This window comes from Portunus trituberculatus, chromosome 33 (genome assembly GCF_017591435.1).
Source record: "Portunus trituberculatus isolate SZX2019 chromosome 33, ASM1759143v1, whole genome shotgun sequence".
Classification (NCBI taxonomy): Eukaryota; Metazoa; Arthropoda; class Malacostraca; order Decapoda; family Portunidae; genus Portunus; species Portunus trituberculatus.
In genome coordinates, this window is record NC_059287.1 from 2,603,553 (window position 1) to 2,623,552 (window position 20,000).

Consider the following 20,000-nt stretch of genomic DNA (forward strand, 5'->3'; position numbering starts at 1 on the left):
CTCTCTCTCTCTCTCTCTCTCTCTCTCTCTCTCTCTCTCTCTCTCTCATGACGCCTATATGTTTTCTTTCGTTAACTACCAGAGAGAGAGAGAGAGAGAGAGAGAGAGAGAGAGAGAGAGAGAGAGAGAGTCTTCCTCAGATACTAAAGAATAAAAACGACTTACATGTATTTTCACTCTGAATATTACAACAACGTTAATATCTGTACCTGTTTTTCTTCTTTGGTTCATTTTATTCTTACTCAACAGTGAAATGTCAGTGTGTGTGTTTCATATTCTTAAAAGCTTTCATCCCGTCTCTCTCCTTCTAGTGAGTGTAGATGTTAATTAACCTTTTCTGTACCGTGACACATTTTCTCATTTATTCTCACTATATAGCAGTTTTATACATCCTCAGGAACTAATGTGGGGGTTGTAATAGTGAAGATTCTGGCTATTATTCTTATTACCCCTATTAACCGTTCCTAAGGTAAATAAAATCGTCTAATCACACCCAAAACTCATAGTAAAAGTGCGTTCCTGTATTGAGAAGGTTAATGGACGTTTTTTTTAGTGTCTTCTGGAGTTTATCACGACCTGAACAAAGGATTCTGTACCGAGGCGAGGGAAGACACCCATGACAACAGACATATCACCGCTGTGGCCTTTAAGACACTGATAAGATGACAATGCCCTTGATCCCCTTCAGTACTGGGACGCATTTCTACCTTCTGTTTTGGTGTGATTTGACTATTTCACGTACATTAGGAAGGGTCTATTGAGGTCAGAAGATTAATGGCCAGAGTCTTCACAGTTTCAACCCTCACGTAATTTTCTGAAGCTGTATAAAATCACCAAATAGTAACCAGAATATGAACATGAGTCATGGTACTGAAGGGTTTAACAGCTGAAGACTTCGGTGCTTCCAGTTCAGCTATTATTCATCAAAGCTTCGCCATGTATTTTTCTTAAGAGGAACGACAACAGCAAAACGGCAACTTTGTAGGTTTGCTCTTTCCATTGTGTAAAGTGTAGAGTTTAGCTTTTTTCTCGTTCTAAAGCTCGTAGTCTCAAACACTTCTGTGCTTCACCGCTACTGTTTCGAAAGGCTTTATCTAAATTTACATGAGTTTTCTAAGATATATTTACGGTTCTAGAGGTACATTTGAACATTTGAACATTTTATTATGCCTTAGTAACATGACATGCATTATTACTAATTATACAATCTTTTTTTATAAGGCAGCTCATATAAATGCAGCAACTTTACATTAGGTTATATCTGTCTCCTTAAGTAATGCATAATATATGTATGTATAACATGCAAAAACACGTAAAATAGGAAGTTAGATTGGAAGGGATTGGTAAGATTTCTACATTATGAACAGGAGAAACACTCTTGAAAACCCTGCTACTCATCTCTGGCCCTTGAAAATAGTCGTGGTGAGAGCAAAGCGTTTCTGAAGACGGACCTAAGAAACATATACTTGTAAATGCGGGAATAGAGATTTTATATTTTTGTTTCTTACTATTTTTGAATACGAACATAAATTTCCCGATGAAGACGTGGTGATGCCATCTGTCAACTGTAAAGCAACGTGTCACTGACCAATTATTTTCTTTTGACTAATTTTTTCGTATGGAGACTAAAATTCCAGTGAGACTTTTTTTTTCTAATATATTCTATTTTACCCTTGGCAGTTCTCTCTCTTACATAAAAAAAAAAAATTCATAGTATTGAAATATTTTTGCTCTAAACTATACAAATCAACGAGTCAAGCTGGTGTTCTTTTTCATGAAGCGTTGATCTCTACATGTAAAAATATTCTCTAAATTCCTACACGAGTTAAGCTACAATAGTCTTTCTCTTAATCCCATTCAGGTATCTATTTTTTTTTCTCTCCGACGACAAATCCTCAGCACAAATTCTAAAGCAACACTGGAATCCATTTATTTCAGACTCTAAATCCAAAAGAAAAGTACTGAATTCTTTACAGTGCCTCAGTGAATGCCAGCAGACAATGTGAAGATGTTTTCAGTAAATCCTAAAATAAGAATAAAGCAAAGTTGTTGAGTGGCATTTATTTCTGCTGCAAGTCGTAAAGAAAGGATGGAACTGTTTCGCCCTGGGTCGCAAAGTAAGGGTCTCAAAATATTCTCTCTTCTGAATCCTATAAAATTAAAGTATATTTCATGAGTTGTCATTAATATCTCTTCAGATCGTATAAGAAAGTATTAAACTCCTTTACAAACGTTCTAATACTAAAACAATGTCAACTTATTACTCTCTTTCCTTCTAAATCAAAGTCTTTCTAAATTCAAAACGTTTTAAGTTCAAACTATTAAAATCTAAATCTTTCTATAATTAAATCCTTTTCAGATCCAGAAATTGAACTCAAACTCTCTCTATCTACAAGCTTTCAAGATCAAAACCTTCTAAATTCAACCTTTCTAAATCTATGGTCTCTAATTCACAGTCTTTTCAAATCCGACACTTCATAGATGCAAAATATTTCGAACATCAAATTTGTATATCTTCATCTCTCTCTCTCTCTCTCTCTCTCTCTCTCTCTCTCTCTCTCTCTCTCTCTCTCTCTCTCTCTCTCTCTCAAATACCAATGGCCCTCACGATAAGTTCCTAAAGATCAATAAAAGCTTCGCACATTTTCATTCGACAGAAAGAGCAAGGGAATGTTTTTATATTTACGATGCTACTTCCAATTTCTCTCTCTCTCTCTCTCTCTCTCTCTCTCTCTCTCTCTCTCTCTCTCTCTCTCTCTCTCTCTCTCTCTCTCTCTCTCTCTTACGTTATCTTTTTTTTTTCTTATGCGAAAGTAAAGTAAAGGAAAAGAAATGGTCGTAACTGTCTCTGGAACATGAAAGGCTTGAAAAATATGAGTGAAAAGATTTGACAAAACAGGAAAATAAAGAGAGGAGGAAAGGTATAGATTTAGGAGGAGGAGGAGGAGGAGGAGGAGGAGGAGGAGGAGGAGGAGGAATGGAAACAGGGCCTGGAAAGAGGTAATTCTACGGCGGAAAGGGTGAAGGAAGAGAAGGAGGAGGAGGAGGAAGAGGAGGAGGAGGAGGAGGAGGAGGAGGAGGAGGAGCGTAGACGTGATGGAGGGCTCATTTACTCTCCCTACTTCCTTTCTTCCCTTTCTTTAAATTTCTTCTCTTCCTCTCTCTTCCTTTCTCTCTCTCTCTCTCTCCTCCTCCCTCCTTCCTCTTCCTTCCTCCAGTGTGAGTCAGTGAGAGATTAAAGGTAATGACGATGGCCCAGTGACAGGTGGAGGAGGAGGAGGAGGAGGAGGAGGAGGAGGAGGAGGAGGAGGAGGAGGAAAGGAGGAAGAGGAGGAGGAGGGAGGAGGATATCGCAAAAGGGTAACAGCGTCGAAAAATTATACATGAGAGAGAGAGAGAGAGAGAGAGAGAGAGAGAGAGAGAGAGAGAGAATAGAGAGAGAGGACTTAAAGAAGGTATGATTGAAGAGACAAACTATAAAAATGACACGTTAGAATAATAGAAAATAGAGGAAAATATAATGCATCAAATTCCAATTAATTAATAAAAGTACGTAGTAGTAGTAGTAGTAGTAGTAGTAGTAGTAGTAGTAGTATAGTAGTAATAATGATAGTAACGATAATAATAATAATAATAACAATAATAACAACAATAATAACAACAACAACAATAATAATAATAATAATAATAATAATAATAATAATAATAATACCCAAAATAAACAAATAAATAAATAAACAAGAAAAAAGAAGACAAGAAAGAAGAGAAGGAAAACTAAGACGAAAAACAATTCTGAGTAAATATAATGAGAAGAAGAATTAGGAGGAGGAGGAGGAGGAGGAGGAGGAGGAGGAGGAGGAGGAGAGGAGGAGGAGGAGGAGGAGAAGGAGGAGGAGGAGGAGGAGGAGGAGATGATAATGTTGGGGGTGATAATGAAGCCTCACCTTTTATGAAAGTGTACGTGATGGGAAAGAGAAACAAAACCAGAGAAAAAAGAAGAGCAAGGAAGAGGAGGAAGAAAAAGGAGGAGGAGGAGGACAAGAAGAAGAAGAAGAAGAAGAAGAAGAAGAAGAAGAAGAAGAAGAAGAAGAAGAAGAAGAAGAGAAAACGACGAGAGAGAGAGAGAGAGAGAGAGAGAGAGAGAGAGAGAGAGAGAGAGAGAGAGAGAGAGAGAGAGAGACAGAGACAGAATACCCTAAATTGACCTAAATCTCTTTCAGACACCAATAAAGCGAAAGAAAAAATAAAGAAAATCGAAGAAACGTAGCATAGATTTGTGGGTAAAAATAAAAGGAATCATGACTTGTGGGTGAAAGAATCATGACTTTTTAGTACAAGCAAAAAGAATCATGGAGGACGAGAAGGCAAGAGTAGAAGAGAGAGAGGAAGAGAAAACTGTGAGGAAAGCGTCAAAAGATAGGTAGGAGACACTGTGTACGAGAGATTTGGTAGAAGACATTGGGTACATGAGATTGGTAAGAGATTGAAAGGAAGAGTGTGAGATTAGAAGACGCTTGGTGGAAAAGATTAGGTAAAAGATATTAGGTAGAGGAGATTAGGTAGAAAAGATTAGGTGGAAGAGAAAGAGTAGAAAAAAAATTAAGAGAAGAGATTGAATAGAAGGCTGAGTTGAAAAAATTGAGCAAAAGAAGGTTAGTGGAAAAGATTCGGTAGAAAAGAAGAGATTAGGTAGAAAAGATTAGGTGGAGGAGAATGAGAGGAAGGAAAATTAATAGGAGAGATTGGGTGCAAGACTGAATTGAAGATATTGAGTATAAGAAGATTGGGTGGAAAAGATTGGGTAGAAAAAAAGAGATTAAATAAAAAAGATTATGAGGAAGAGAATGAGAGGAAGGAAAATGAATAGAAGAGATTGGGTAGAGAAGATTAGATAGTAGAGGTTGGGTAGACGAGAGATTTGAGTGAAGAGATTATGCAGAAGAGATTGAGTAGCAAAGAGTAGATCAGATTAGGTAGAAGAGATTTAATAGAAGAGATGATAAGAAAGAAGGACAGAAATGGACTGGAAGAAGAAATTAGATAGAAGAGATAAGGTAGATCAAATTCAGCTGATGAGACTGAAAGGAAGATAAAGAGAAGAAAAAACTCATTAAAAAAAATAAAGATAGACAAATGAAGCACAGGATAAAAACGATTAGAAAAAGGAGATTGGTAGAAGAGACTAGAAGAGAAGATGGCAAAGACTAGAATGATTTAGTATGAACTGAGGAAAGCAGAATGGATAGAAAGAATTAGAAAGAATGATAAAAGAATAACATGTTTCCAGCGTGTTGTGGGAGGAGTGAGTGTCATTCTTGGTGCACTGGTCTCTTGATTCTCGTAGTCTAAACACTATTAGTACCATGACTTCTGCCTCTACAACAGCTGACATTTAGGAGAGAAGAGAGCACAGGAGAGGAGAACCACCACCACTACCTTGCCCCTTGGTGATTCTATACAGCTTCAGAAACACATGTTGGGATTAAAACAGTGAAGAGTCAGTCCATTAATTTTCTGACTTGTATAGACCTTTCCTAATTTAAATAAAAGCGTTTAATGGTACACAAAACTCAAGATAGAAAAGCGTCCCAGTACTGAAGGAATTAACCCCTTCCGTACAATGACACGTTTCCATATTCATTCTGCTATTTGGTGGTTCTATACAGCTTCAGAAACTCATGTTGGGATTAAAACAGTGAAGACTCTGGCCATTAATCTTCTGACCTCCATAGACAGTTCGTAAGGTAAATAAAATCGTTTAATCGTACCCAAAACTCAAGGTAAAAATACGTCCCAGTACTGAATGTCTTAATGAAAAGGGTTTGATTCTATCCTATGGCCATTTATTTATCTATTTATTTTTTCCATTTTAATTTAGTTTTTTTTTTTTTTTTGTGGGAGAAGTTAAGTTTTTTTTTGTTTTTATGATTTTCAGTGGATGCGTTTTTGTTGGTATTTTTCATTCATTTCTTTTCTTTTTTCCTTTTTATTGGTGGGCGTAGTGGTCCTTCTTATTCATTTTTCTTATTTTGTACTTTTTATCAGTCAGAGATTTTTCACTTTTTTTCTGTTGTTGTTACGATGGCATGTCAATAACTTTTCTTTCTGTATCCGTTCGTTTGTCTGTCTGTCTGTTGTCTGTCTGTATGTATGTATGTTTGCTTGCCTGCCTGTATCTGTCACATTTCCTCTTCTTTCTGTAATACCTTTTCCCTGTTTTCTTGTCAATCACCAATATTGGACAACTTCGCCGTACAAATAAAAACAAAAATACACGAATTTAAAGACAATATTTGAATAACTTGTTGGAATTCATTGCTTTATTAGAAAGAAATTTACTGATACGTTGTAAGAGAAAAAAAATGCATAAATTAAATAAAATGAGAACGCTGGTAACAAAAATATAAGCAGTTAATTAGAAAGAAGGACGAAATTCACGAGTATCAGTTTATGAAAAAAAATATAAAGAAACTGAACAATATTAAGATGTTGACAAGAAAAATTGAGTTAATTAAAAGGAAAATAAAATATACGTGTATCGACTGTCATCGTTCCTAATCACCAAAAATGAAAACACGACAGGCGAGGAAGAATAAAGATAAACATTGAATAAACCAAATGAAAAAAAAAAACGAATGACCTTCTCTTCTTTCTCCGTGACCTTATATTACGTAAAACACACACACACACACACACACGTCTTCGTATTTATATGTTTTTCTCTCTCTCTCTCTCTCTCTCTCTCTCTCTCTCTCTCTCTCTCTCTCTACACACACACACACACACACACACACACACACACACACACACACACACACACACACACACACACACACACACACACACACACACACACACACACTTACACGTGCTTGTTCTCTTCTTTTTTAATATCTACCCATTTTTTTCTCTTTTTTTTTTTCTAGAGTTGGATCTGGCAAACTTCAAATTGGCCAGCTGACTTGATAAGCGGCAGGAAAACCAACACCGCGGGGAGCAGTTGGTCAAAGAGGACAAGATTGCCTCGTTGCCCGCGATTCCCCCTCCAATTGAAGCCTTTACGGAGATGCTATCGCTGACCTCCGCCCCGTCCCGCCCTCCGCGCCCCGCCCCACCCCGCCCATCCTCGTCTCGCCTCCTGCAGCCTCTTCATACAGACACATCCTCTTATTGACGTGGGAGGAAGCTTGCAAGTAGTCCGTGTGTGTGTGTGTGTGTGTGTGTGTGTGTGTGTGTGTGTGTGTGTGTGTGTGTAGTAGTAGTAGTAGTAGTAGTAGTGTTTAGTTCTAGTAGTAAAGATATGAGCGGAAGTGGTAGTAGTGGATGTTTTGTTGTTGTTATTGTAGTAGTGGTGGTAGTAGTAGTAGTAGTAGTAGTAGTAGTAGTAGTAGTAGTAGTAGTAGTAGTAGTAGTAGTAGAATTGCAACTACTTGAGAAATAGTGATTTTAATGTGTGTGTGTGTGTGTGTGTGTGTGTGTGTGTGTGTGTGTGTGTGTGTGTGTGTGTGTGTGTGCCTGTCTGTATGTACAAGTCTTCCATCGCGAGAGTGTCAACGCCTCACCCAAACAAACACTCGACAAATACTCGCCAAACAGTCACTCATTCCCTCCCACCCACCCACGTACCCACCCACACCCACACACACACACACACACACACACACACACACTTGACTATCACCAACACCAAGAGAGGGACAAAGAACAAGTCAAAGAACACACTCCCTTTACAACACCTACCTGTTATGACGCCTGTGTGGCCTTCAGGTGACACCAACTACCACGCAGGTCAAAGTTCAGAGTTCCCTGTGTCCTTTCCGTGAGCTGACCCTGAGTGGCAATTCCCGTCACATGCTTCAGTGGGCCGCCAGGTACTAGAGGTCAGGACTGATGATTGCACCTGGCCCGCTTCGTTGAGTGGACAGGTGTGCACAGAAGGCAAGTGTGTGTTGAGCGAGGGCTGGTGCGTCGCGTGGGGGACTGAAGCGGTCTGGGGAAGGTCTGTTCAGCGGCACGGCAGCGGGAGGAGGCGGGAGGAGGCGGGAGGAGCACCTAGGCATGCGTCAAGCTTCCACTCATGGCACCAGCACCACCACCACTACCTCCTTCTCCCTTCTCTCTTCTCTCTGCTCTCCCGGGACGCGCGGACACCACTCCTCGCCTGCCCGCCCACGCACCAACTCCCGTGTGTGTGTATGTGTGTGTGTGTGTGTGTGTGTGTGTGTGTGTGTGTGTGTGTGTGTGCGTGTGTGTGTGTGGCCACTTTTTCACCGTCCAACACGTCCCCACCACTTCACTGTCACCACTACTACCACGACCACCTGCACTAACACCACAGAACCCAGACACGCACTCACCGCCGGACAGACCACCAGCCTCGCCACACACCACACACTCCTCGCCGCACACTTCACACTCTCCTCACAGCCACTTCACACTTTTCAAGGCCAGCGTTCAGGGTAGCGTCAGGCAATCTCATGTTTCCTTTCTATCTGGTTGGGTTGGGTGGCTCAGGGCTTCACCTCTCTGCACGCGCCGCTCCTTTAACTCTTGCACCTTCTCTCTAGGTGATGGGCGAGGTGTAGCAGGGAATAGCAGGGTGTAGCAGGGTGAAGGAGGGTGTTACAGGGCGCCTACACCTCCCACGTCACTTGAAGATAGTCGAGCGTAACTTGGTGCTCTCTCTCTCTCTCTCTCTCTCTCTCTTGGTCCACGCAGCGGCTTCACCTGAGGGGAATAGAAATGAAGATACTTGTATAAACGCACAGTCAGAGGCACACACTCGCGTACACAAGTAGTTGTCACACACACACACACACACACACACACACACACACACACACACACACACACACACACACAGACACACACACAGACACACACACTAGCACAAGTGAAATACATAATAACAAGAACCCTTCCTTCGTTCCTGCGTTCGTTGGTTGACTGGTTGGCGTGGTAACCTTCAATATCTACCTGTGACTTTTACCTGTCCGCCTCCAATCATCACCAGCCTTGAAATGCGAACATAAACAATAACACTTTACGACTTCCAAGAAACGAACAGAAAACGGGCTTCATTATTACTCGTATTTCTACCTTCTATTTCTCGTTTTTTTTTTCTCTCTTTTTTCATGTTATTATGCGAAATGTTGACACCGTTTCATTTTATTCCTGATGCTGTTGCTCTCTCTCTCTCTCTCTCTCTCTCTCTCTCTCTCTCTCTCTCTCTCTCTCTCGGTACTCTTCTGCAATGTCTATTAATCTACTTCATGGGCATGTGCACGTGAACGGAATGCTTGCAAACACACACATACACACACACACACACACACACACACACACACACACACACACACACACACACACACACACACACACACACACACACACACACACACACACAGAAATACACACACACACACACACACACACACACACACACACACAGAGAGAGAGAGAGAGAGAGAGAGAGAGAGAGAGAGAGAGAGAGAGAGAGAGAGAGAGAGAGGATACAATGACCGATATTTAGAGTGTAAAAGTGAGAGTAAATAAACAATTAGCATATAAAAGATAAGGAAAAAAAAAATAGGAAGAGAAGATTTGCCAAAGCAGAAAAAAAGGAAAGCAACACACACACACACACACACACACACACACACCGCCTAGTGTAGTGGTTAGCACGCTCGACTCACACTCGAGAGGGCCGGGTTCGAGTCCCGGCGCGGTGAGGCAAATGGGCAAGCCTTTTAATGTGTAGCCCCTGTTCACCTAGCAGTAAATAGGTACGGGATGTAACTCGAGGGGTTGTGGCCTCGCTTTCCCGGTGTGTGGAGTGTGCTGTGGTCTCAGTCCTACCCGAAGATCGGTCTATGAGCTCTGAGCTCGCTCCGTAATGGGGAAGACTGGCTGGGTGACCAGTAGACGACCGTGGTGAATTACACACACACACACGGACACAAAAAAGGCACATCACATAATTCAAACAACATACGCGCAGGTTTTCAGGAAGTTGGACTCTCTCTCTCTCTCTCTCTGATAATACGGGTGTTAACAAGCAGAAGGACGTGGACAGTCAAAATCATGGAAGGAGGAGGAGGAGGAGGAGGACCACTGAGAGAAGCATTACAGACTGATGACGTCACTGAGAAGCGTAATTTTAGCGTGCCACTTAGCTGTCTATATCCTGTAAGGAGGAGGAGGAGGAGGAGGAGGAGGTTGGTTTGAGAGGGTGACCCGAGGCTTCGAACATCTGGATATGAACAACATGAGGTGCGCCCCAATATTCTCTCTCTCTCTCTCTCTCTCTCTCTCTCTGTATAGCCAATGTTTATGTTGTATGTAAACGAAAACACAATGGAATGATACAAACAAATACACATAAATACACTGAAATGCACTACATACCTACACACACACACACACACACACAGACACACACACACACACACACAAAATAAACAAATAAACAAACAAGCAAGTAAATATTAATAGCATAACACACACACACACGTGACAACACACACAAACACAAGCACACCATACACCACCACTACCACTACCACCACCATCACCACCACCACCACCACCAACACAAACCGCACCCGCACCCACACAACATACCCTCCCGTCACCCCGAAGGCTTATAGCACACTGGCACATCTCATCCTGTTTTGCCTTCCCTTCCCTGTCGTGGCTCGAGGCTGGCCGGGCGCTCCACGCTAACCAATCCCCGACTCGCTGCCCTCAATCCTCAGCCAATCAGCTCTCGAGTCTTCCGGATAGAGAACTGACAGTCACTTGAGAGGTGAGTAACGAGAGGCTCTTCAGTACTCATGAGTCAGTTAAGGCTGAGTCCGATGAATTTGAGGGTCTAGACTGGCTTGAGAGAGAGAGAGAGAGAGAGAGAGAGAGAGAGAGGTGGTAGTGGTGGTGGTGGGTAAGAGAGGGCAGGTAGCAAAATGAAACGTGACAGAAAGGGAGAAAGTACAGTGAAAGACAGGTAAGGAAGAAAGTGAGAGAAAGAGAGTTTGGGGACGGGGAGGGGGCACACACACACACACACACACACACACACACACACACACACACACACACACTAAGAGAGATAACCAGACAAACATAAACACAAAGAAATGAACCTACAGATAGAAACCGCAAAACTTTTTCCTTACACCCAAAAAAAAATTAAGCAAAACAAAATAAACCAAAACTAAAAAAGTAAAAGGAAAAAGAAAAGAATAAAGGAGAAAGAAACAGGAGCAAGATGAAACCAAACAGGACGTGTCACAGGAAACACAGCCAATCAGTAATCAAGTGTGTCACAAGATAAGATATTTCCTTTTGACACTCAAGAGACTTAAGTCATTCGAGACATATTTCAGGAACCACAGTTATGTATAGGGATCATCTGCTTGTATGGATTGAGAGGCGCCCTTTAGCCCTATCTATCGTTAAGGCAAGGAGGCTCTTCCCTTATCTCCCTACACAGCAATCAGCCCCATTAATACCACTGATAGTTACTAAGAGATACAATTACAATGGAGGTCTTGTGGTCTTTTATCTCTCTAATGGTTCTAATAGACTCGTAATCTTCTTATCTGGCGGTTAAAATAAGCAATCGAATCATACTAACAGGCTTCATACTCGTAAAATACATTTCTTTATTGCTTTTAGATGCTGACTTGTTTTATTCAGTAGGTGATGATGTATGTTCTTATAAATCGTTCGTCTTGATTACATTTAACCTCTTCAGTACTGGAACGCATTTCTACCTTGAGGTTTGGGTGTGATTAGACCATTTTATTTACATTAGCATGAGTATATGGAGGTCAAAGGTTTAATGGCCAGAGTCTTCACTATATTAATCCCCCAGCATAAGTTTCTGAAGTTGTATAAAATCACCATATAGTAAGCAGAATGAATATGGAAACGCGTCATGATACTGAAAGGGACAATAGGTGGTTGTGGATGTGGTCAGATTTCAAAGACAATGATCCATATTCTTATAAATGCTTTTCTCGTGAGAGTTATCAAGATTCTGAAGACAATGAATGATCTGCGTTCTTGTAAATGCCCAGTAACTTCAGTGGACCTTTTCATTTATTTCAGCTTATTCCGTTGCCAATTTGCCAGAGAGTCTCTTAAAAGATAATACAAATGTAGATCCCTTAACCTTTAAATAAATACTGGGACACATTTTTACCTTGAGATTTGTGTACGATTAGATCATTTTTATTGACATTAGGAAGGATCTATGGAGGTCAGAAGATTAATAGCCAGAGCCTTCACTATTCTAATCCCCACATAAGTTGTATAAAATCCCTAAATAGTAAGCAGAATATGAAAAGACGTCATAGCACTGAAGAAGTTAATGCCATTCAGAATAATACGAAACTAATGCCGTGGCAGTAAAGGAGTTAAATCCTATTGAGTATTCGTAGATTATCTGGGCGGTACTCTCGATAAATAGCATCTTTTGAGAGAGAGAGAGAGAGAGAGAGAGAGAGAGAGAGAGAGAGAGAGAGAGAGAGAGAGAGAGAGAGAGAGACCGACAGACAGACAGACAGACAGACAGACAGACAGACAGAGATTAAGAATAGAAACATAATCGTAGTATCAAGAAAAGCAAATATTTTTAGGTTAGGTTAGGTTAGGTTAGGTTACGGAAGGTTAGGTTAGGTTAGGTTACAGAAGGTTAGGTTAGGTTAGATTACTGGTAATTCATTGGTGTCTGAACTGTAGCATTAGGTCTTAAAACTAACTTAACATAACCTGACCTATCAAGAAACATCTGATTAAACATGTGGGTATTCTAGTTTCTATGTTGGATTATTTTTTTCTGTTTCTAGCTGGATACAAGTAGTTTTTTTTTTTATTATTTTGATGTTTATCGGCTTTGGGTTTCCTTTTATGTAAATTTTACTGAATTGTCTAACTGCGGACTGCAAATTATAAACACTGCTTTAATAATGAAACGAAATTTTAAAAAGCAATAAACATGAAAATAATATGCTTTGTACCTATGTATGTACATTTGTGGTCAATGAATATCTATCTATCTATCTATCTATCTGTTTGTCTGTCTGTCTGACAAGGGAAATAAATCACACAACCGGACAGTGGGACAGAAAAGAAGCAAACGACTGCATATTCATCCAATATTTCTTCCTTACAAAATCAAATATATAGATAAATAAAGAAGGAAAGAATAAATTAATAGAATAAAAAGAAATTATCTCTCCCTCTTTCTGTGTGTGTGTGTGTGTGTGTGTGTGTGTGTGTGTGTGTGTGCTTTACATGGCGTGTGTGTGCTTTCAGATTGTTTGAAGATGTAACAACCGCGCTTCCTTTCCTTCTTGGTGAAAGATAAAGAGAAGACAGACACACGGACACACGGGCGGACAGACAGACAAGGGCAGACAAACACACAGACAGACTTGAATGCAAAAATAATGAACTGAAACAAAGAAAGGACAAAAACAGGGACTTCCAGACAGACAGAGAGAGAGAGAGAGAGAGAGAGAGAGAGAGAGAGAGAGAGAGAGAGATGGTTTTATTTCTGCACAAGCTCAACAAAGACCAGCATGGGAGGAGTCATCACCATTAGCACAGGGGTGACGAAGGAGTTGACATCACCGGTAACCTATTCTGAGCCCCGCACAAAGAGAGGTGGGGGAGAGAGAAAGAGAGAAAGAGAGAGGGGAGGAGAGGAGAGAGGGAAGAGAGACACAGACATTAGAAAAACACAGACTGAAATAGAGCTCACGTATTTAAACTGGAATATATAAGAGAGAGAGAGAGAGAGAGAGAGAGAGAGAGAGAGAGAGAGAGACTTTGAGGGAAGCGCAAAGTCTCGAGTCAGTACATGGAGGGGAAGTACTAGTGACGAGAGAGGGGTGCAAGGGTGGACCGGGACAGGTTGGGGAGGGGTGGAGGCTGAGCTGGGGAGGGGAGAGGGGGTCAGAGAAGGGATGCTGAGGGGGGGAGTGAGGGTAAGCAGCGCCTCGTCAATAAATTAGATAAGCGGGAGAGCTGAGCCAGGCCGCGGGACAGCTGGGTGTGGGCGGTCCCCTGTCAAGCCAATGGTCGCGACGCCGCCCCGCTGGGTACGGCTATATCGCGCCCTGCTATTACTACGCGTACCAGTATTAGTGATGCGTCCCGAGCCATTACAACTGCTACTTTGACGTCCGCTGTTGCAGGTGGTCGTGGTGTGGCAGCGAGGGTGTTGTTGCTAATGGAAGGGTTCTCGGTGCGGACTTTTTTTTCATACTGATTTTTTTTTTTTTTTTTTTTTTTTTTTTTATGACTGTGACCATAAGTAATATTATCGGTGCGTTTTTTCTATATTGATTTGTGCTTTGTTTTGTTTTAGTTAGTACTGGGACTCCTTATGGTACGAGTGCTTTGTCAGAAAATACCCTTGATAGATAGACAGGTAGATAGATAAAAAGAAAATATAAATAGATAGGTAAATAGAAAAAAGATAGATAGATAGATAGATAGGAAGATAAAAGGAAGAATAGATAGAAAAATAGATATATAGATGAATAGATAAATAAAAAGCAAAATAGATAGACAGATAGAAAAATAGATAGATGACCTCATTGACAGCACGTAAACAGATACTCATAAAGCACAAACATGCCAGAATTAATTGTCTCAGTCTTTGCTTTACTACTGATATATATTTCTTTAATTTGCAACAGGACTGGTAGAGTTTGAATACTATTGATCATTTTCCACTAATAACTTTGGCTATATCCCTGCATTCCCCTCCCCATTAAGGTTAACCCCCTTCAATACTGGGATACATTTTTACCTTGAGATTTCTGTACGATTAGACCATTTTACTGACGTTAGGAAGGATCTGTGGAGGTCAGAAGATTAATGGCCACAGTCTTCACTATTTCAATCCCCCACATAGGTTCAGAAAGTGTATAAAATCACCAAATAGTAAGCAGAATGAATATGGAAACGCGTCATGGTGCTCAAGGGGTTAACACGTGGGGCAGACAAACATATAGACAGACAAAACGTTCATACATATAGACAGACACATTTAGCATCATATATTTCTGTCCTTTAGAATTGTGTCTCTGTTGGTTTCGTTTATTATTAGAGAGAGAGAGGGGGGGGGTAGGTAACAGATCTAAACAAAAAAAAGATTATTAGAGAGAGAGAATTGGTGAGAGAAACACATAAGGACACTGAGAGGGAAGAAAAAATAAGAGGGAGAAATTTAGGATTGTGTCTCTGTTGGTTTGGTTTATTATTCTGCAGGATTGTTGTCATAGGTGTGTTTTTTTATGGTTGTTACACTTGTCATATATCTCAAGGCTGCAGACCTACTTTACTACTAATAATATTGATGTTGCTCCTGCTAATGTTGCTAATAAGATGAAGATAATGATAATACTAGCAATAATAATAATAGTAGTAGTAGTAGTAGTAGTAATATTAATAATAATACTAATAATATTGATAATGATAATGATGTTTGTGTTGCTACCACTACTACTACAGTACTTTTTCTACTTCTACTTCTACTTCTACTACTACTACCACTACCACTGCTACTACTACTACATACTACTACTACTACTACTACTACTACTACTACTACTACTACTACCACCACTACTACTACTACTACCACCACTACTACTACTACTTCCACAGCTACTACTACTACTACTACTACTACTACTACTACTACTACTACTACTACTACTACTACTACTACTACTACTACTATCGCATCAACATCAACGGCACTGCAGATATCACCACCACTACTACTTCTACTACTGCTACTTCTACTACTACTGTTACTACTACTTTTACCACTGACAACTACTACAACCACTATCACTACTATCAGCACCACCATCCCAATACTGACCACCACCACCATCACTACCACCACCACCACCATCACCACCACCACCACCACCACCACCACCTATCCATCTTCGTCTCCCACAAACAGGTTCATGAGAAAAAAAAAGAAGAAAAAAAAAAGAGATAAACAAGATGAACAATAAAAAAAAAATTAATCCCAGTTAAAAATAAATCGATCCACGTCAATGAGATAAAAAAATAAATAAAAAAAAGAAGAATTAGGAAAAGAAAAAGAATGAAATGAGGAAAAATATGAATGAGAGAGAAAGAGAGAGAGAGTCAAGAAAAAGGAAGTGAACAAAGACGAATATGAAAGTAATTATAAAGAGAAGAAAGGGAATAGTAAAGAAAACGAAATAGAGGAGAAAAACGAAGAGATGTAGAGAAAACAGACCATTGAAAGGGAAACTATAAAGAAAATGTGATGAATTATGAAAGAAATAGACAGAAATGTAAAGAAAAGACAAAAAGAAGCATAAAATGATGAACTAGAATGGAAAACGATTAAGAAAAGAAGAAAGACAAGTGGGAAAATAAAGAAAAATGGAAATAATAATGAAAAAGAACAAGCAGAAAATAAATTATTCCTTTATTAATTTATTTTCTAGTTTGAATTGTAAATGAAGGGAAAAAATAATGGAAATTAAGAAAAGATTATTTATTTTCTGTTTTTTTATTTTTTAGTAAAAAAATCAATTAAATGAGGAATCACGCAAAATATGAAAACAAAACGAGCAAAATAATACGAAAAATAATTGAAAAAATATATAAAAGACCAAAAAATATGAAAAAATTAAAAAAGATGAAAAATAATAAACGAAAAAGCAAAAAAAAAAGATAGAAAATGAGAGAAAAATAAGAAAATTACAAGAAAGATGAGAAAGAGACGAAAATACAAAAAGAAAATAAGATAAAAACAATAAATATAAAAATAAAAGAAAACTACAAGAAAGATGAAATGAATGATATGAAAAGCACAAATAGATCTCACATTTTTCTTTTTTTCTTTTCTTTTTTTTCACTCAGCGTGTCAGTGTAGCAAGTGAAGCGAGCAGCGAGGAGAAATGCGTAGATTAACACTGGTATTTGGATCACACACACACACACACACACACACACACACACACACACACACACAAGGACTTCTATCACTTCACGTTAATTGCACTAAATACTTGTTCTTGATACATATCATCTGATCGACTTCTGCAGCTGTGTGTGTGTGTGTGTGTGTGTGTGTGTGTGTGTGTGTGTGTGTGTGTGTGTGTGTGTGTGTGTGTTAGGAGATCGTTCTCAAGGAGTTGTTTGCGTGATTTGATTTTGTGTGTGTACAAGTGTGTGTGTGTGTGTGTGTGTGTGTGTGTGTGTGTGTGTGTGTGTGTGTGTGTGTGTGTGTGTGTGTGTGTGTGTGTTGGTGGGGATGGAGATACGTAAGTGAACCCTCTAAACTAACGTGTGCCTGTGCGTGCCTGTGTGTGTGTGTGTGTGTGTGTGTGTGTGTGTGTGTGTGTGCGTCACAACTTGGCATAAAGACATCAGGAGTATCGCTGTCAGTGCCACTCTTGACTACACACACACACACACACACACACACACACACACACACACACACACACACACACGTGGAGGGAGGGAAGACAAGGATTGGAGGGAAGGATCACCACAAGGGACACGTGAGCAGTACACACATCCCTCCCTCCCTCCTCGACCTACAAACTCCCTCCACCTAGCAACACTACACACCCTCCCTTCCCTCCGTTATCCCTCTCTCCCTTCCCTCCATCTCTCCCTCCCTTCTCCCCATCCCTCCAACATTCCCCGCACTTCATCACCCTCCTCTCCTCACCTCGCCTCACACTCAAGATGTCCAAACATACCTCATATGCACTCCTCTCTCTCTCTCTCTCTCTCTCTCTCTCTCTCTCTCTCTCTCTCACGTTCAGTCACCTTTGCACACTCACAGATATTACTCACACACACACACACACACACACACACACACACACACACACACACACACACACACACACACACACACACACACACACACACACACACACACACACACACACACACACACACACACACACACACACACACACACACACACACACACACACACACACACACACACACTCTTTATGTCTCCTTATCACAATTCAACTTCTCTCTCATTTTTTGTGCCGTCCAAGTATGCGAAAAGTGACCATTTGTGTGTGTGTGTGTGTTTGAGAGAGAGAGAGAGAGAGAGAGAGAGAGAGAGAGAGAGAGAGAGAGAGAGAGAGAGAGAGATGCTGTGAAGAGGGGAAGTCTTAAAATGTTAAAAGACCACGATATTATCTCTCTCTCTCTCTCTCTCTCTCTCTCTCTCTCTCTCTCTCTCTCTCTCCTACACACACGCGCGCATAAACAAACAAGGCACAAGTCAAACACAGACATCAAAGTACAGACAACAAACTCTGGTACACAAACACTCCCTTTTACCCTGCATCTTATTTTTCACACCTTCTTCTACTCATCAAAACCTTTCTGCTTTCTTCCTTATGCTCTTCTCCCTTCCTTAACTCTAATCACCTTTCTATACCTCATCTGTTGCCTTTCCTTCCTCGCGTACAAAGTTAAGGACGGTAAGAGTAGGAAGACAGTGGGGATTGATAGATTTTGGTTGTTTCGTCTGTCTTAGGCACAGATGTCTTAGGCACAGAAACGCTTTGATCTCTCTCTCTCTCTCAACACTACTGTTTTCAAAGGCCACTGATGATTATTCTGGTTATGAAGAGTATTTTTCCTGTTTATAATGTAGATATTTTGTTATTTCGTCACTAGAATCATTAAAACACTTTGAAAGCACGTGTAACTTCAGCTAGAGTCTTTTTTTATCCTTTCAATATCATGACGCGTTTCTTCTTATTGATCTTACTATTTAACGATTTTATACAGCTTCAGAAACTCACATGGGGATTATAATACTGGAGACTTTTGCCATTAATTTTCTGAACTCCATAAACCATTCCTAGTGTCAATAAAACCGTCTAATCACACCCAAAACTCATGATAAAAACGCATCCCAATACTGAAGGGGTTAAATGTAGTGCGGTGAGGCGCAGATGTGTTTCAAAATAAGGTCCAGCTTACTCCTACGGGATGTCTGACTGCCGGAAAGTGAGTCATGCCTGGTGGTGACTCACTGCTTCATCTTAACATCTGTCTCTGCCTCTCTCATCTTTTGTGTTTCTTTTTCTCACTTGTTAATCTGACATAATCTTGTTCGATGCGTATACGATATTCTTTATTCAGTTATCAGTTAGCAGTATAAGCACGTCAGTTCATTGCATCACACAGATTTGAGATAGGAACGCATATACATACAATACATACTTTACATACAAACTTATACACACTCATACATGTACCTCGACTATTTGATGCAATACTCTATTAAATATACAAAACAAAATGACACAGATTTGAACCATAGGATTTCTACTTTTTTTCACCACTGCACATCCCCGTTCTCTCTCTCTCTCTCTCTCTCTCTCTCTCTCTCTCTCTCTCTCTCTCTCTCTCTCTCTCTCTCTCTCTCTCTCTCTCTCTCTCTCTCTCTCTCTTGAAATTCACCGTTCAGAAATATCGGAACTGTACAGAAATGTTTCATCTTCCTACGATTTCTTTGAAGAGAGAGAGAGAGAGAGGTGTCAAGACATTTGCTCCCCAATTTTGGATAACCCTTCCTATCTTCTAGAGAATCAGCATCAAGTGGGCCTTTTTTTAATATTATGTTGCCCTTGGCTGGCCTTCTCTCCTACATTAAAAATAAATATATATTCTGACTATCCACATACTTCAATAAATAGTTGAAATATTAAGACATTTTCAGCCTGACTAGTAATATAGAAAATTCCAAAAAGCACAAACATGCAAGGCACATACATACATACATATATACATACATACGTACATACATACGAAAACATACATAGCTACATCTCTCTCTCTCTCTCTCTCTCTCTCTCTCTCTCTCTCTCTCTCTCTCTCTCTCGATATGCAGGCATTCATAAATACTTACACACACACACACACACACACACACACAC

The 20,000-nt window shown here is 40.1% G+C and overlaps 1 protein-coding gene across 4 annotated transcripts in view; it reads right to left on the reverse strand.

Annotated features, from left to right (window-relative positions):
* LOC123512160 (BMP-binding endothelial regulator protein-like) overlaps positions 1-20,000 on the reverse strand; it is a 164,659-nt gene that overhangs the window by 136,140 nt on the left and 8,519 nt on the right. For 3 of the 4 annotated variants that reach the window (XR_006677035.1, XR_006677036.1, XM_045268365.1), the window contains exon 2: positions 7,741-8,727. The gene's annotated coding sequence lies outside the window, so the exon portion shown is untranslated. Of the gene's footprint in view, positions 1-7,740; positions 8,728-19,890; positions 19,946-20,000 lie in introns of those variants that run through there. The other variant, XM_045268366.1, reaches the window with a different exon arrangement.